This window comes from Equus quagga, chromosome 6 (assembly GCF_021613505.1).
Source record: "Equus quagga isolate Etosha38 chromosome 6, UCLA_HA_Equagga_1.0, whole genome shotgun sequence".
Lineage (NCBI taxonomy): Eukaryota > Metazoa > Chordata > Mammalia > Perissodactyla > Equidae > Equus > Equus quagga.
This window is the reverse complement of record NC_060272.1, coordinates 106,333,962-106,346,341: the sequence shown is the minus strand read 5'-3', so window position 1 is coordinate 106,346,341 and position 12,380 is coordinate 106,333,962. Positions and strand designations below refer to the sequence as shown.

The window sequence follows — 12,380 nt, the reverse complement described above, 5'->3', positions numbered from 1 at the left end:
GTGTTTCAGGGACTCAGTTTTAAGGTAATATCCCTACAGGTTGAAAGGCTTTCCAGATGTGAAATGGTGCCTTCTGCACATAGATCAGTAGTGTTAGCTCGAGAGTGTAGCATAAAAGGGCACGGGATTTTATATGCACGACCAGAAAGAGGCTGTTCACTGAATGCTTTATGTTGATACCACCCTCATAAAGTGTCTCTGGGAGAAAATTTTTAACTTTTGATACTTCCGTCCCTGTCTTTGACTGCCCAACCCTCCAGTGATGTGAACAGCATGCCACTCCTCTTGTTCTTCTCTCCACTTGTCATTTGCCCTGAGTTGACCTAGTTAGGGGTTACTCCCAGACATCCACAGGGAGGAAAGTTTTTCTGGGGACCCCTGTGAAATCCTGGAGTAGTGGGTGTTTGTTGTACAGAATAATAGGCAGCAGCTTGAATAGGCAGCAGGAATAAAAGTTTTGAATCTTGGATTTCGACAGCAACCTGTGGTTTCATCGTTGTTAGCCTGATCTATGAGGGGTTTTTGTAGAGGGGGGAGGTTGGTGAGAAAGATTTGCCCTGAGCTAACATCCCTTGCCAGTCTTCCTCTTTTTTTTTTTTTTGCTTGAGGAAAATTTGCCCTGAGCTAACATCTGTGCCAATCTTCCTCTATTTCGTATGTGGGATGCCTCCACAGCATGGCTGATGAGTGGAGTAGGTCCGCCCCCAGGATCTGAACCTGCAAACCCCGGCCACCGAAGCAGAGTGTGCAGAACTTTATCCACTCAGCCACTGGCCAGCCCCTCTATAAGTTTTTTAATATGTGTTTTTAAGTCTGACAAACCATATATTTTTTTACTTATGCCTACCCCTTTATTTATTAATACCTCCATTCATTTAATAAACACCTGTTGAGTATCTGCTATGTGTTGGATGTTGTGCCTGGTGCTAGGGACCCAGATTATTAAAACATGGTCCTGCTCTTATAGGATTTAATGGTGAGGATAGACATGTAAACAAAGTATAGTAATGCTGTTTGGATAAATGATGTAATAGAGATGCCATAGGAGCCCAAAGAGGATGTCCCTAACTCTGCCTCAGGGAGGGAAGGAAAGACAGATAGAGCAATCCAGGCATTGAAGGAGGACTAAGCCTTTTCCAGATGGATAAATGGGGAACAGCATCCAAGGCAGCAAGAGGAATGCATGCAAGACATAAGGAGGGGCGAGGATACAGGTCTCAGTAGTTGAGGTGGCATCATCCAGAGTGTACATGGCTGATGAAGTCGGGTAAGAGTGGGTTGGTTCATGTGGAACCATGTATTTATGCTAAGGAATTTACCCCTTATCCTCTTGGAAGCAAAGAACCATTATAGACTCTTTATTAGGAGAGAAACACATCAGATTGTCATTATAAAGAAAGAACTCAGGTGACAAGATGGTGGAGTAATTAAGGCTGGAAGCAGGGATGAGAGGTAGGGAAAATAAGGAGGTTATTGTAGGAGTCCTTGTAGGCAATATGAGGACTTGAACCAAGGCAAAGCAGTAAGGACAGAGAATTTATTCAAGGGCTATCAATTAGGAGACAATTGCTAATTATTAATATATATGTGGAGTAAAGAAGAGGGGCCAAAATTCATTCCTGAGTTTCACCCCTAGACACCAAGATGCAAAACTGTGCCATTAACAGCGGAAAAAAGAGTGTTTAGTAGAGAGAAGGGTGGGAAAGAAGGAACAATAATAAACGGACTTTAGGGTTTTGAGTTTGGGGTGGTTGTAAAAGATCCATGTGGATGTTCTGATGGATAGTTAAAAGTATGGATCAGAGGATGTCAGATTTATTTTAACAGTTCTATGTACATGGTAAATGTAAACAATTATTAGCCTCCTCCCACAGGATCCGTCAGCACAGCAGTGCAAATGATAACCATCTATTAAGTTTGCAGGCACTGGGGACAAGCAGTCTTGCCAGTTATTGGATGTATTCCTATGAGTTAAGATGAGCTTATTCATTGTAGCATTTTATTTAGTTTCCAGTTGGGTTTTAAATGATATCAGCCATCGGCTTTTTTTTTTTTTTAAAGATTTTATTTTTTCCTTTTTCTCTCCAAAGCCCCCCGGTACATAGTTGTATATTCTTCGTTATGGGTCCTTCTAGTTGTGGCATGTGGGACACTGCCTCAGCATGGTTTGATGAACAGTGCCATGTACGCGCCCAGGATTCGAACCAATGAAACACTGGGCTGCCTGCAGTGGAGTGCGCGAACTTAACCACTCGGCCACAGGGCCAGCCCCCAGCCATGGGTTTTTTATCATCTCATTTCATTCTACCTGGCTGAGAATCATACCCCACAAGGTAGTGAAGCTAAAAAACCATCAATCAGGACCTCCTCTTCTTCATCTCATCTTCTTATCAGTAGTCATAATGACTCTTTACAAGAATATAGGAAAAAAGCCATGTCTTATTTTTCTTGTTGTTAGTGCTGGGTCAATTCCGACTGCTAGTGATCCTGCATACAGCAGAGCTGAACTCTGCCCAGTCTTCTTGCTCCATCCTCTCGCTCCATCCTCTCACCTTCCAGACCTGTATCAGACAATGCTCCATTGCTATTCATGGGGTTTTCATGGCCACTTTCTTCGGAAGTGGGTGACCAGGTCCTTCTTCCTAGTCTGTCTTAGTCCAGAAGCTCCACTGAAACCTGTCCACCATGGGTGACCCTGCTGATGTTTGAAATACCAGTGGCATAGCTTTCAGCATCACAGCAACATGCAGCCACCGCAGTGTGACAACTGATAGATGGGTGATATGGTTCCTGTTGGGGCCGCAGCGCTGAAAGCACCAAATCTTAACATCTAGATCACCAGGGCCTGTTTTTCTACATAGCCTTTACAAGAACAAATGTAGAAAAAGATTGTAGCCATTATTGGAGTAAAAAAGAACCACCAGACACCTGATGTTTGAATCTCAGCTCCCTCAGTTGCTTGTTGTTTGAATGTGTTCCTTAGATGCTCCTACTTGCTTGAGTGGGTTTTTTTTTTTAACATTATGTGTTATTAAAAAAATTTTTTTTCAATGCCCTCTTTTGAAAGTTTTTAAAACATAGAAACCTCCAGGAACAGTACAATCAACACCTGTACACCCTGCACCCATATTTACCTTTTGTTAATATTTCGCCTCCTTCTGTCTATCACTTTATCTTTTCCTCTCTCTGACTTGAGAGATCCTTTATTTGCTTTCCTGTTGTTTCTGAACCATCTGAGAGACAGTTGCAAATATCATTGAACTTTAACCCTAATTTAAACCTAATTCAGTAGAGATCTCCTGAGAAGGACATTCTCCTACATAATCACAATGTAACGATCACACTCAGGAAATTTGCCATCAATATAGTATTATCTAATATACGATCAATATCCAGATTTCCCCAGTTGTGTGAATAATTTTTTTCCTTTTATTTCCATGATCCAGCATCTAATAAGGATCGCAATTCTCATTTCTTTTTAGTCTTCTTGAATCTAAAGAAGTTCCCCAGCGTTTTAAAAATTATCGTCATTGTCATTATTATTATTGTCTTTCCTGACATTGACAGTGTTTGAGGAACTCAGGACATTTATTTTGCAGAATATTCCACCATTTGGCTTTGTCTGATTGTTTCCTCCTAAACAGATTCATTGTAAACAGTTTTGGCAGGAACACCTCATAGTTGATGTGGTGTTCCTTAGCTCTTTTGTGCCTTAGTTTGCATCTCATGGGGAATTAAGATTAAATGAACCAAAGTAGGTAAAGCATGTAGCATGTTACATGGCATGAAGCATACACTCAGTAGCTGTCATTGCTAATATAAAGACAGACAAAGCTTGGCATGGATGAGAGATTCAGGTTTGGAAGCTTGAGGATGTTGAGTGATTACAGTGGTTGATAATGTAAATAATCGTGGAAGGGGAAATGGAGAGGAAGGGGACGGTAATAGTACTTTATGTGGCTGGGCGGATGAGGTAGACATTTCACTTTTTTGGCTTTCCCTTGCTGCTGTCACCTTCCCGCAGGATGTGTGCCCCATTCCTGGGCCAGCCCAACTGGAATGGGCAAGTATGTGCAAGGTTATCTCTTCCGATCAGGTTTGGAGAGGAGGATGACATGAAACAGCCCTGAATTATTCACTGTGTTTGCATTAGCGTCCAGCATAAAAATACTAAAAGGAAATGTGCTTACCTTCCGTTTTTGGTTTATATATCTTTGCCTCTGTTTGCCTGGGAAATCCCCCAGTAAAAACTCCAGCAGTTTTCTTAACGGAAATAGGTTTATCACACTTTGCGATTTTTAGTGGGAGACTGGCATTTTTTCCTGCTTTGGGGGCATTGATTCATCATTTACTTAGCTTTAACTCGTTAATAAAATGGGCTGAGTCACAGTCAGAAGTCAGGAAAGGTCGGCCACATCTGTCCAGTTAGCATCAGGTTCTTTGATCCTTACCATCGTAAAATAAAATAAATGCAAGTTCTCTCAACTTGACGAGGTTCCATTTTTATTTTGAAATATTATCTGAACGACACATGATTTCAATGATTTAAGCAGTACCACACCACACCACCTAATGTTGATTTAGACTTATTATGGGAAGTGGTGTTTTACTATGTCATGTTGAACGAGCCAGTGATACTTTATGACAGTGCCTTCCCATAAGAGGAGCCCAGCGTCTTTGGAAATGTTAATTCATTGGGTTTCATAGTATGTCTGTTAGACCAGACAAAACAAAAATATGCATCAGAGTCCCTTTTTGAGATGAAGAAATCTTGGAATCCCAAGTATAAGTCAGCTGGCTTTGTGTCACTTATCTCGTCCAAGCACCCCAGCTACCTCTCTTCATTCTGAAGAAAGTCACCAACATGGTGTGCTTTGTAGTATAAGTGATAGAACTTAAGAAGACTTGTTGACTGAACACAGAGGAATGACTTGTAAAGGGCCTCCTATGAGCCCAGCTTGTGAGCCCGAGAAGACTGAAAACAAGGAAGGGATGTGGTCTCCTGGGAGAATACAATCTAGTACAGGAATCAACAGCAGAGAATGTTAGGGACAGTTATTTCTGAGAAAGTAGTCAAAACACCTTCATCAAATAAGGAGTGCCAATTTCTTGAATCTTGAGTATTGGGAAGCCTTACTGTTTTCCATTCATATCAGATGTGACATTGCTAGAATTCTAGGTACTTTGATTTATGTGTGGTCTTTCTGTGCTTTTGGGTAACCAGGGCTGGTCTTAACAGTTAGCATTTTCTAATTCAGCATTGGGAACATAGTGTAGCTTTCTTGGATGCTAAGGAGTTAAAGACAGTGATTGCTTTCTATTTAACAATTTTGCAATTCTGTAGGGTTCTTCAGCTCTCTCAAACCAGACTGCTCACTGACTTTGTTTCTGCATCTTAATTCAGCATCTTTCTCTACCTAAAGAAACAACAAGGATCTTCCCTTAGTGTTCTGTTTTTGACTAAATGTTACCTAGCCTGGAGATTGACTTAGTTCTCAACCCAGAAATCCCCCTTGCCTCTTGCAGCTCACAGAGACAAGTTCTTCTGTTAATGTCCTTGGCTCTTATTATCTGTTTCATTTGTTTATCATTTCCCAGATGTCACCTTGCTAATTGGATTGTTAGTTCTTTAACAGCAGGAACCTAAAGTTTTCTCATAACCTCCAGAGTGCCTTGTGCTGCCCTTCACAGTGGTAGGTGCTAAGGAGGGTTTGACAAGGGAAAAGACCCAGGGAGGGTAATGCGTAGGAATAGGAGATCATTGCCAACTCCCACTGTCCAGGTTGGGGGTTCCCAGCAAGGATTAATTCCCTTGATTCATTGGTCTGGAGGGTGGTGGCCCCAATTCTAAAAGTTCCCACAATCTTATGTAACCTGCATACTCGGATACAATATATAGTTGCTCTACTACATACATTCGCACGCTACATACATTCACGCGCACACACACATTACTAGGAGTCCTTTGCCGTCATCCATTGCTGGGGTTCCCTACATTGCTTTCCTGTGCTCTCAAATACTGGAAGCCTAATACCCACCATTCTCTCTTATTTGTATCTGTAGCATCTGAACAGCTCAAAACTAGGCTCACTGCTTTGCTGTCCTTCCCGCCCCAGGACTTTCTGAACAGACAGGGACATTGATGTCTTCACTCACTCAGCTTTTTCACAACCTTACACACATACACGCACATATACACACTCCACATAATCTTTCCTCTCTCTTCTTTATCTCAGTATATGTACAATAATGGCTAAAATCGTAAGCATCGATAAAATATTCAAGTTGTTCAGAATCTGTTCTAGCATTGGGGTTCATTCATTATTGAATCATTCACTCAGCTGTTATTTGTGTACGAGGCAATATGGTAGACGCTGAGGTCAACAAGCCTGACAGGACCCTGCCCTCTCTCAAGTGTCTAGTCTATTGAGAGACAACCAGGTCAATAGGCAGTCATAACTTAGGATGTTCTGAAAGGGTGCCACAGGGGCTGTGGAGTCACACAGAAAGAGCACCTAAAGCAAAACTGGGGAGAGAGGAATAGAAGAAGAAATGTCTCCCTGAAAGCTGAAGGTGTGTACAACCCAAACAGGCGACATGGGTGTGTGCAAAAGCTAAGAGGAGAGAGCGTGAGCGAGGGTGGAGCTTCATGTATAAATGCTGGAGGAGCCTTATGAACTACCTTGAGGAGTTTGGGCTTTTCCTTGAAGACAAGAATTTGTTTATTTGGCCTATAAACGTTCCCTGGAGACTCTGGCATACATTCCAGATGCCTCTCTATCCTGTCATCCACCCAGCAAGAGTTCAGAACATCTTCTGTGCCCAAAAGAAGAAGAAATGACAAAGAATGAACAAATGGGTCATCTGGTCCTCAAGCAGACAAGGGCTGCTCTTTGTCTATCATAGCCTGACAAAGCACCACAGTGGGTTTTACGTTACTTTTCTTTTTAATACTATTTGAAAAGATAGTTTTGTCACTTGCAATTCCAAATCTGTATTTTATGTAGTCATGACGTACTAGGGTTTTGAAGAGTCACTGAGTGACAAAAAAAAATATAAAATAAAAGACCTCCATGTTAGAGACAAAGTGATGGACATCTGAAAGTTAGAGCTCTAATATCAGCAGTACCTCAGCCCCACTTGTCCCTCTATATCAGAGAAGACTCAGAGGCATCCACATTGCTGAGTGTCATAACTTAGTTGCAGTTTACCCAGTGAGCACTGCTCCGAGAGGCTCCCTGGCATGTATTACAGACACTTTCCCACTTGTATGGAAAGATACCTAATTCATAGGGCAACAAACAAACACTGGCAAAAATAAGCCCATCAATCTTCATCACTGAAGTAGTTGAGAAAAGCCATAGTCGAAAAACAAATATAAGCCTCAAATAGCTATTTTTATCAGCCTGCATGTTGGCATCTACATCATCATCTGTTGTAGTCTATCAATATTATGCTCACCTAATGTCACGTGATCATGAGCATCATTCTTTTACTTTGGTCTACAGCACTTTCTATTCAGAAGACAGTTATCCTCATTTAGCATCTCATATAGGGGTCAATTTCCTTCTAGAAAAGGAACTTCCACAGATATTCAAGATTAAGAGGGACAGGGTCCAAAATCCACCCCCTAAGATGCAAATGTGCACACACATACATATCCTACTTGAGAATCACTGAATGTAATGAAAGTTGTTCCTGGCGTCAATATTGTGAGAAGTAAAGAGGCAGAAAATTCCAATATCCTAGCCTGGAAAATGAAGATTAGAGCTTTGGGTCTTATATTGGAAAAGGTTGGATTCCTTTCTCTATTTTGTTTTCTTTAAATTGGTGGAAAATTCCTGGTACTTCTCAATGTGTATTCCAGAGAAGAAAGGCCCACCAGGCTTTACATTTCTGAAATGTTGATAACATGACCACAGCCTCATGCTTCATACTCTATGGGAAGTATCAGTTGGGTGATTGGCCTTTGGAATGAACTTTTTTCTCATAGAAATATTCACCTTACTAATAGCTTCTTAAATATGCCACCCTGATTTACTCCTAGTAGTCACACTTAGAGGGAAATTGAGGATAGTGGATAATTTCTTTTTACCTACCTGGTGATTGTGAATGGCTCTACTGAATAAAAAAAATAAAACAACAACAAAAACATTGCTGAACGGTCTTCTCTGATCTATCTCTAATTTAAGTGTCCATATGGTCCATAAAACTTTTATGAGCATAATTTTCAGAATCCAGTATGTGTCTTGATAATGGAGGAAAATCACGAGTCAAGTCTACATGGCTATCTCCAATTTAGTATTAAAAACCTGAAAAGCCTAGTAGTCTATTTTGACTCCTCCGTTTTCGCAAACACTCTCACCCCTAATTAATCTGTAAATGCTATTAGCTCTACCTTCAAGATACAGTTTAAGCCTAGTCAGCTCCACTCCTCCAGCCCTGGTTCACCACCGTCTCCTCCTGTCTCAACTCCCACAGCCACCTAACTGGCCTCCTCCCATCCAGTTAGCTACCCACAGCCTTCCACTGTTACGCCACCAGGGCACACGTGGCCTTTGCGCTACACCACAAGGGCTGCTCTTTAAAACGTAAGTCAAATCATTTCTCTTTCCTGCTCATATCCCTCTCCCCATCATACTTGAAATAAAGTCCAAACTTCTTTTTGTAGTCTACGTGGCCGTCTCTGGGCTGGCCTTAGTCAAATCCATCTAGCGTTACTCCTCCTGCTTAATCTGCTCCAGCCACACTGGCCTTCTTCCTGTTCCTGGGAAACACCAACTCATCTTGCCTCAGGGCCTTTGTACTTGCTGTTTCTGAAACCTGAAAGGTACTTTTACCAGAACCTTACATGACTTATGTCTTCATTTCTGGTCTGCTCAAATTTTACCTCCTCAGAAAGGCCTTTCTTGACCACTCTGTCTAAAACTTCCCGTCTCCAACCTCATTGTGTTCCTTAACTCTGCTCTGTTTTTATTCATAGGTTTACCACTCCCTGAAATTACACTGTTTACTGATTTGCTTACATTCCATTAAAATGGGAGCTCCCTGAGAGCAGAGACTATGTCATGCTTACAACTACCTTGTTCACAACCCTTACCCCTCAGTGCTGAGAGGGAGCACCTAAGAAACTGTGTGGAATGAATGGATGTAAATGGAAGGAGGAAATACTCTATGATGTCTTTGTTGTTACCTTTCCCAGAAATAATTCCCTGAGCAGATGACTGTTGCTCTCCCATCTCTGCTTTCTCCTCTGGGTCACTTCATGGCAAAGCAAGAGACGCCCATGTGAGCATACGTGCGGCACTCTACCACACAACGGCTTGACTTATGTGGTTCAAACGTTTGTTCAAATCAAATTGTTTTCCGTGTATTTTTAATTTTGAAATGCACTGGTTCTTCATTTTCGATTAATTACAGCACACATCACAAACGAACTCTTAGAATGTCTGTGAAAAGAACTCTATCTTTTAAGGACCAACGAAGTTGCTTCACCTCTCCATGCCAAATCAACCATCTTTATTTCATTCCCACATTCCAAACAAATCTACCTCATGTGAAGCCCAAGATGATGTTTTTTTAGTCCCCTTGGATTTTCAGTCAGGAAAGTGAGTCATGGCAGTAACAAGGAAGGTTTGAGGTGAAATAGAATTCCTTTTCTTACAACCCCTACTTTAGTGCGTTAGTATGAAGCAACATGAAGTTCAAACTAAGCCATTGTATTATTCAGATGTGCCGATGTGTTCTTTTCATATGCTTTCTCTGAAACAGCAAGTCATGTGGAGCCAGAATTCCCAAAGTGAAAGGCCACAAGCTGTCCTACCCAGAGTCAAGATATCCGCGTACTACGATGTCTCGTCTCTGACTTAGAAAAGGCTATTCAAAGGAAAGCCTCTGCTTAATTTTAACAATGTGATCTGGAAATAAAGTTCATCTTTTCCCCTCTCAGGTGGGGACAGTTGGGGGAATTGGCTGCTAAGAGACTGTCTATCTTTTTGCAAGTGAAGAACTGTCTGTTTATGAGTGATGAAGAGACTGTTGAAGTGAACAGAAACCAAGAGACAAAGTTCTTTGGATTAGTCTTTTTGCTTCCTTTTCTTTTTTTCTTTTTTTAGGAAGATTAGCCCTGAGCTGACTACTGCTAATCCTCCTCTTTTTGCTGAGGAAGACTGGCCCTGAGCTAACATGCGTGCCCATCTTTCTCTACTTTATACGTAGGACACCTACCACAGCATGGCTTTTGCCAAGCAGTGCCATGTCCGCACCTGGAATCCAAACCGGCAAGCCCTGGGCCACCAAGAAGCGGAACATGTGCACTTAATCGCTGCGCCAGTGGCCCAGCCCCGCTTCCTTTTCTGAGAAATAGTCTTTGATTGCTTTTCTGTTTAGTTCAAGGAAAAAAACTTTTCTTTGTTTTACTCATCTTCCTCAGAATAAATTATTGGCATCATCCTCTTGAGTAGGATGTTCTCCCTCCAGAAACAGAAACTGTGATCTCTGGGCAAATATAATATCCAATGGGACATTTGTACCAATTGGACAAAGGTACCATCTACCTGGACACAAGAATTGGCACTGAGTTGAGAGCTAAGTCTATGGAACCAGTAGTCTGTTCAACAGAGTAGTTCTTCAACAGCAATGACCAACATTTATTAAATACTTATCTTTGCATAGTACTGGATGAGGTGCTAGAGATACAAAATGGTAGCAATCATCCAAGGATTTGATGCTCTTTCCTTCAATAACAGCCAAGAACCCTTCTCTAATTGAGAATTTTTTAATATATACTATTTCCTCCATTTATTTCTCTAGCTAAATGCTGAGTCTTATCTTCAACAGAAGATGCAGAAAATTCCTTTGTGGTTACTGTGATAGCAACCTGACATCTTATAGATGAAAAAACAAATACATATGTAAACAGCACATGTTATTACTGACCAAACCACTACCCAGCTAATTTCTTTTCAAATTTATGGATTGTATTGACTTCTGAGGTCTCATTTGGCAGTGGATTTCAAAGGCAAATGGCCATACTTGGCAGGGGTACTGCATTTGAAGTTAGTTCTAAAAGTTCTTCTGATGTTTTCAAGACACTCTTGTTTGTAGTTTGAGAGCATAAGAAAGGTATGGAATAGGCTACTTTTTATCTACCTATTCGTCCCTTTCTCATGTTTAGACAAAATAACACTTTTTTCCCATTTCTCCTCTCTGGCATTCTCATTACATTCTCTTCTGAATGTTTTTTGTTGTTTTTTTTTCCATCTAACGCATTCCATTGCAAAGCAGGCTGAACTCTATGCCTGACTCCAGGCTGAACAAGAGAAAGAGTCTTCCCTTTGCCACAGGACAAATTAATCCCCTTGCTTTGACCAATTCAGAGCTGCCCAAGGGATGACATCATTGCAGAAATTTTTTTTCCGTGGCAGAATTTTTGACATCAAATGTCTAAGACCACTCTGGATAAATTTTCTTCTGGTTGGGGCTTTTTTGTAAAGAGGATTTGGCAGAATCAGACTTTTCTTCTCTCTCCCCATCACGTCAGATTCTGAAATAGACAAACAACTGAGTCACAGCCAATTCTGCAGTCAAGATTTCCCAAAAAACTCCAGCTCTTGGTTAAATGTGTCCTGCATAATTTATTTCTCTAACAAACCCTGGATGTCCTCTCCTCCTCCCATTTCCTTTCCACAGGGGGGAAATATTGTGATGCGCTGGGCCCTATTTCAGTCTTTACCAGAAAAAAATATACTTCTCTGCTTTGGGCATTGATTACTTTGTTTTCTTGACTTACTGCTGGCTCCCTATACCCAAGTGGATAAACTGCAGAACACTCTTTCCTTTCTATTTCCCTCGAACACTCACTTACATATATGAGTCTTTTTTAAAAAGCCTGGTGATCAGTTCACCTACAGCCAACTTCACAGCCCTCATTTTCTCATGCTCTGTGGAGGCTCGGGCAGTCATTTTTGAGTCTTAGTCTTGTCCAACTTGATAAATCATTTGCAGTTAATATTGACCCAGCCTCTCATAAGGAGAAAGAAACACTATGCCCTTCCAGGGTATGGATTCAGCTCTTTGACTAGTTTGGAACAGAGTCCTCAGATGGACATACAGCTCTTGGCCTGCTTTGGTCCTGCCCAGATGGACAGTGTTGCAATTACCCACACTTCCCAGCGGCTGTTTCTTCGTTACTGAAAGCTGGTCTTGATTGTCTCCGAAGCAGAATTCAATTTGCAGTTCCCCCAGTAACGTGCTGTGATTCATTCGGGGACAAATCTGGATTGAACTGAATCCAAGTGTCTCTTTTGTGAGACAGAAGGGAAGTATAAGTAGATACTATAGTCACCCAGATGAGTCAGCCAGGAATTCATGAAGTGATT

The 12,380-nt window shown here is 41.4% G+C and overlaps 1 protein-coding gene across 3 annotated transcripts in view; it reads left to right on the top strand.

The window, feature by feature from the left end:
* The window catches only part of GLIS3 (GLIS family zinc finger 3), a 445,549-nt gene that overhangs the window by 397,797 nt on the left and 35,372 nt on the right, over nt 1–12,380 (top strand). The gene's annotated exons all lie outside the window — the stretch shown is intronic.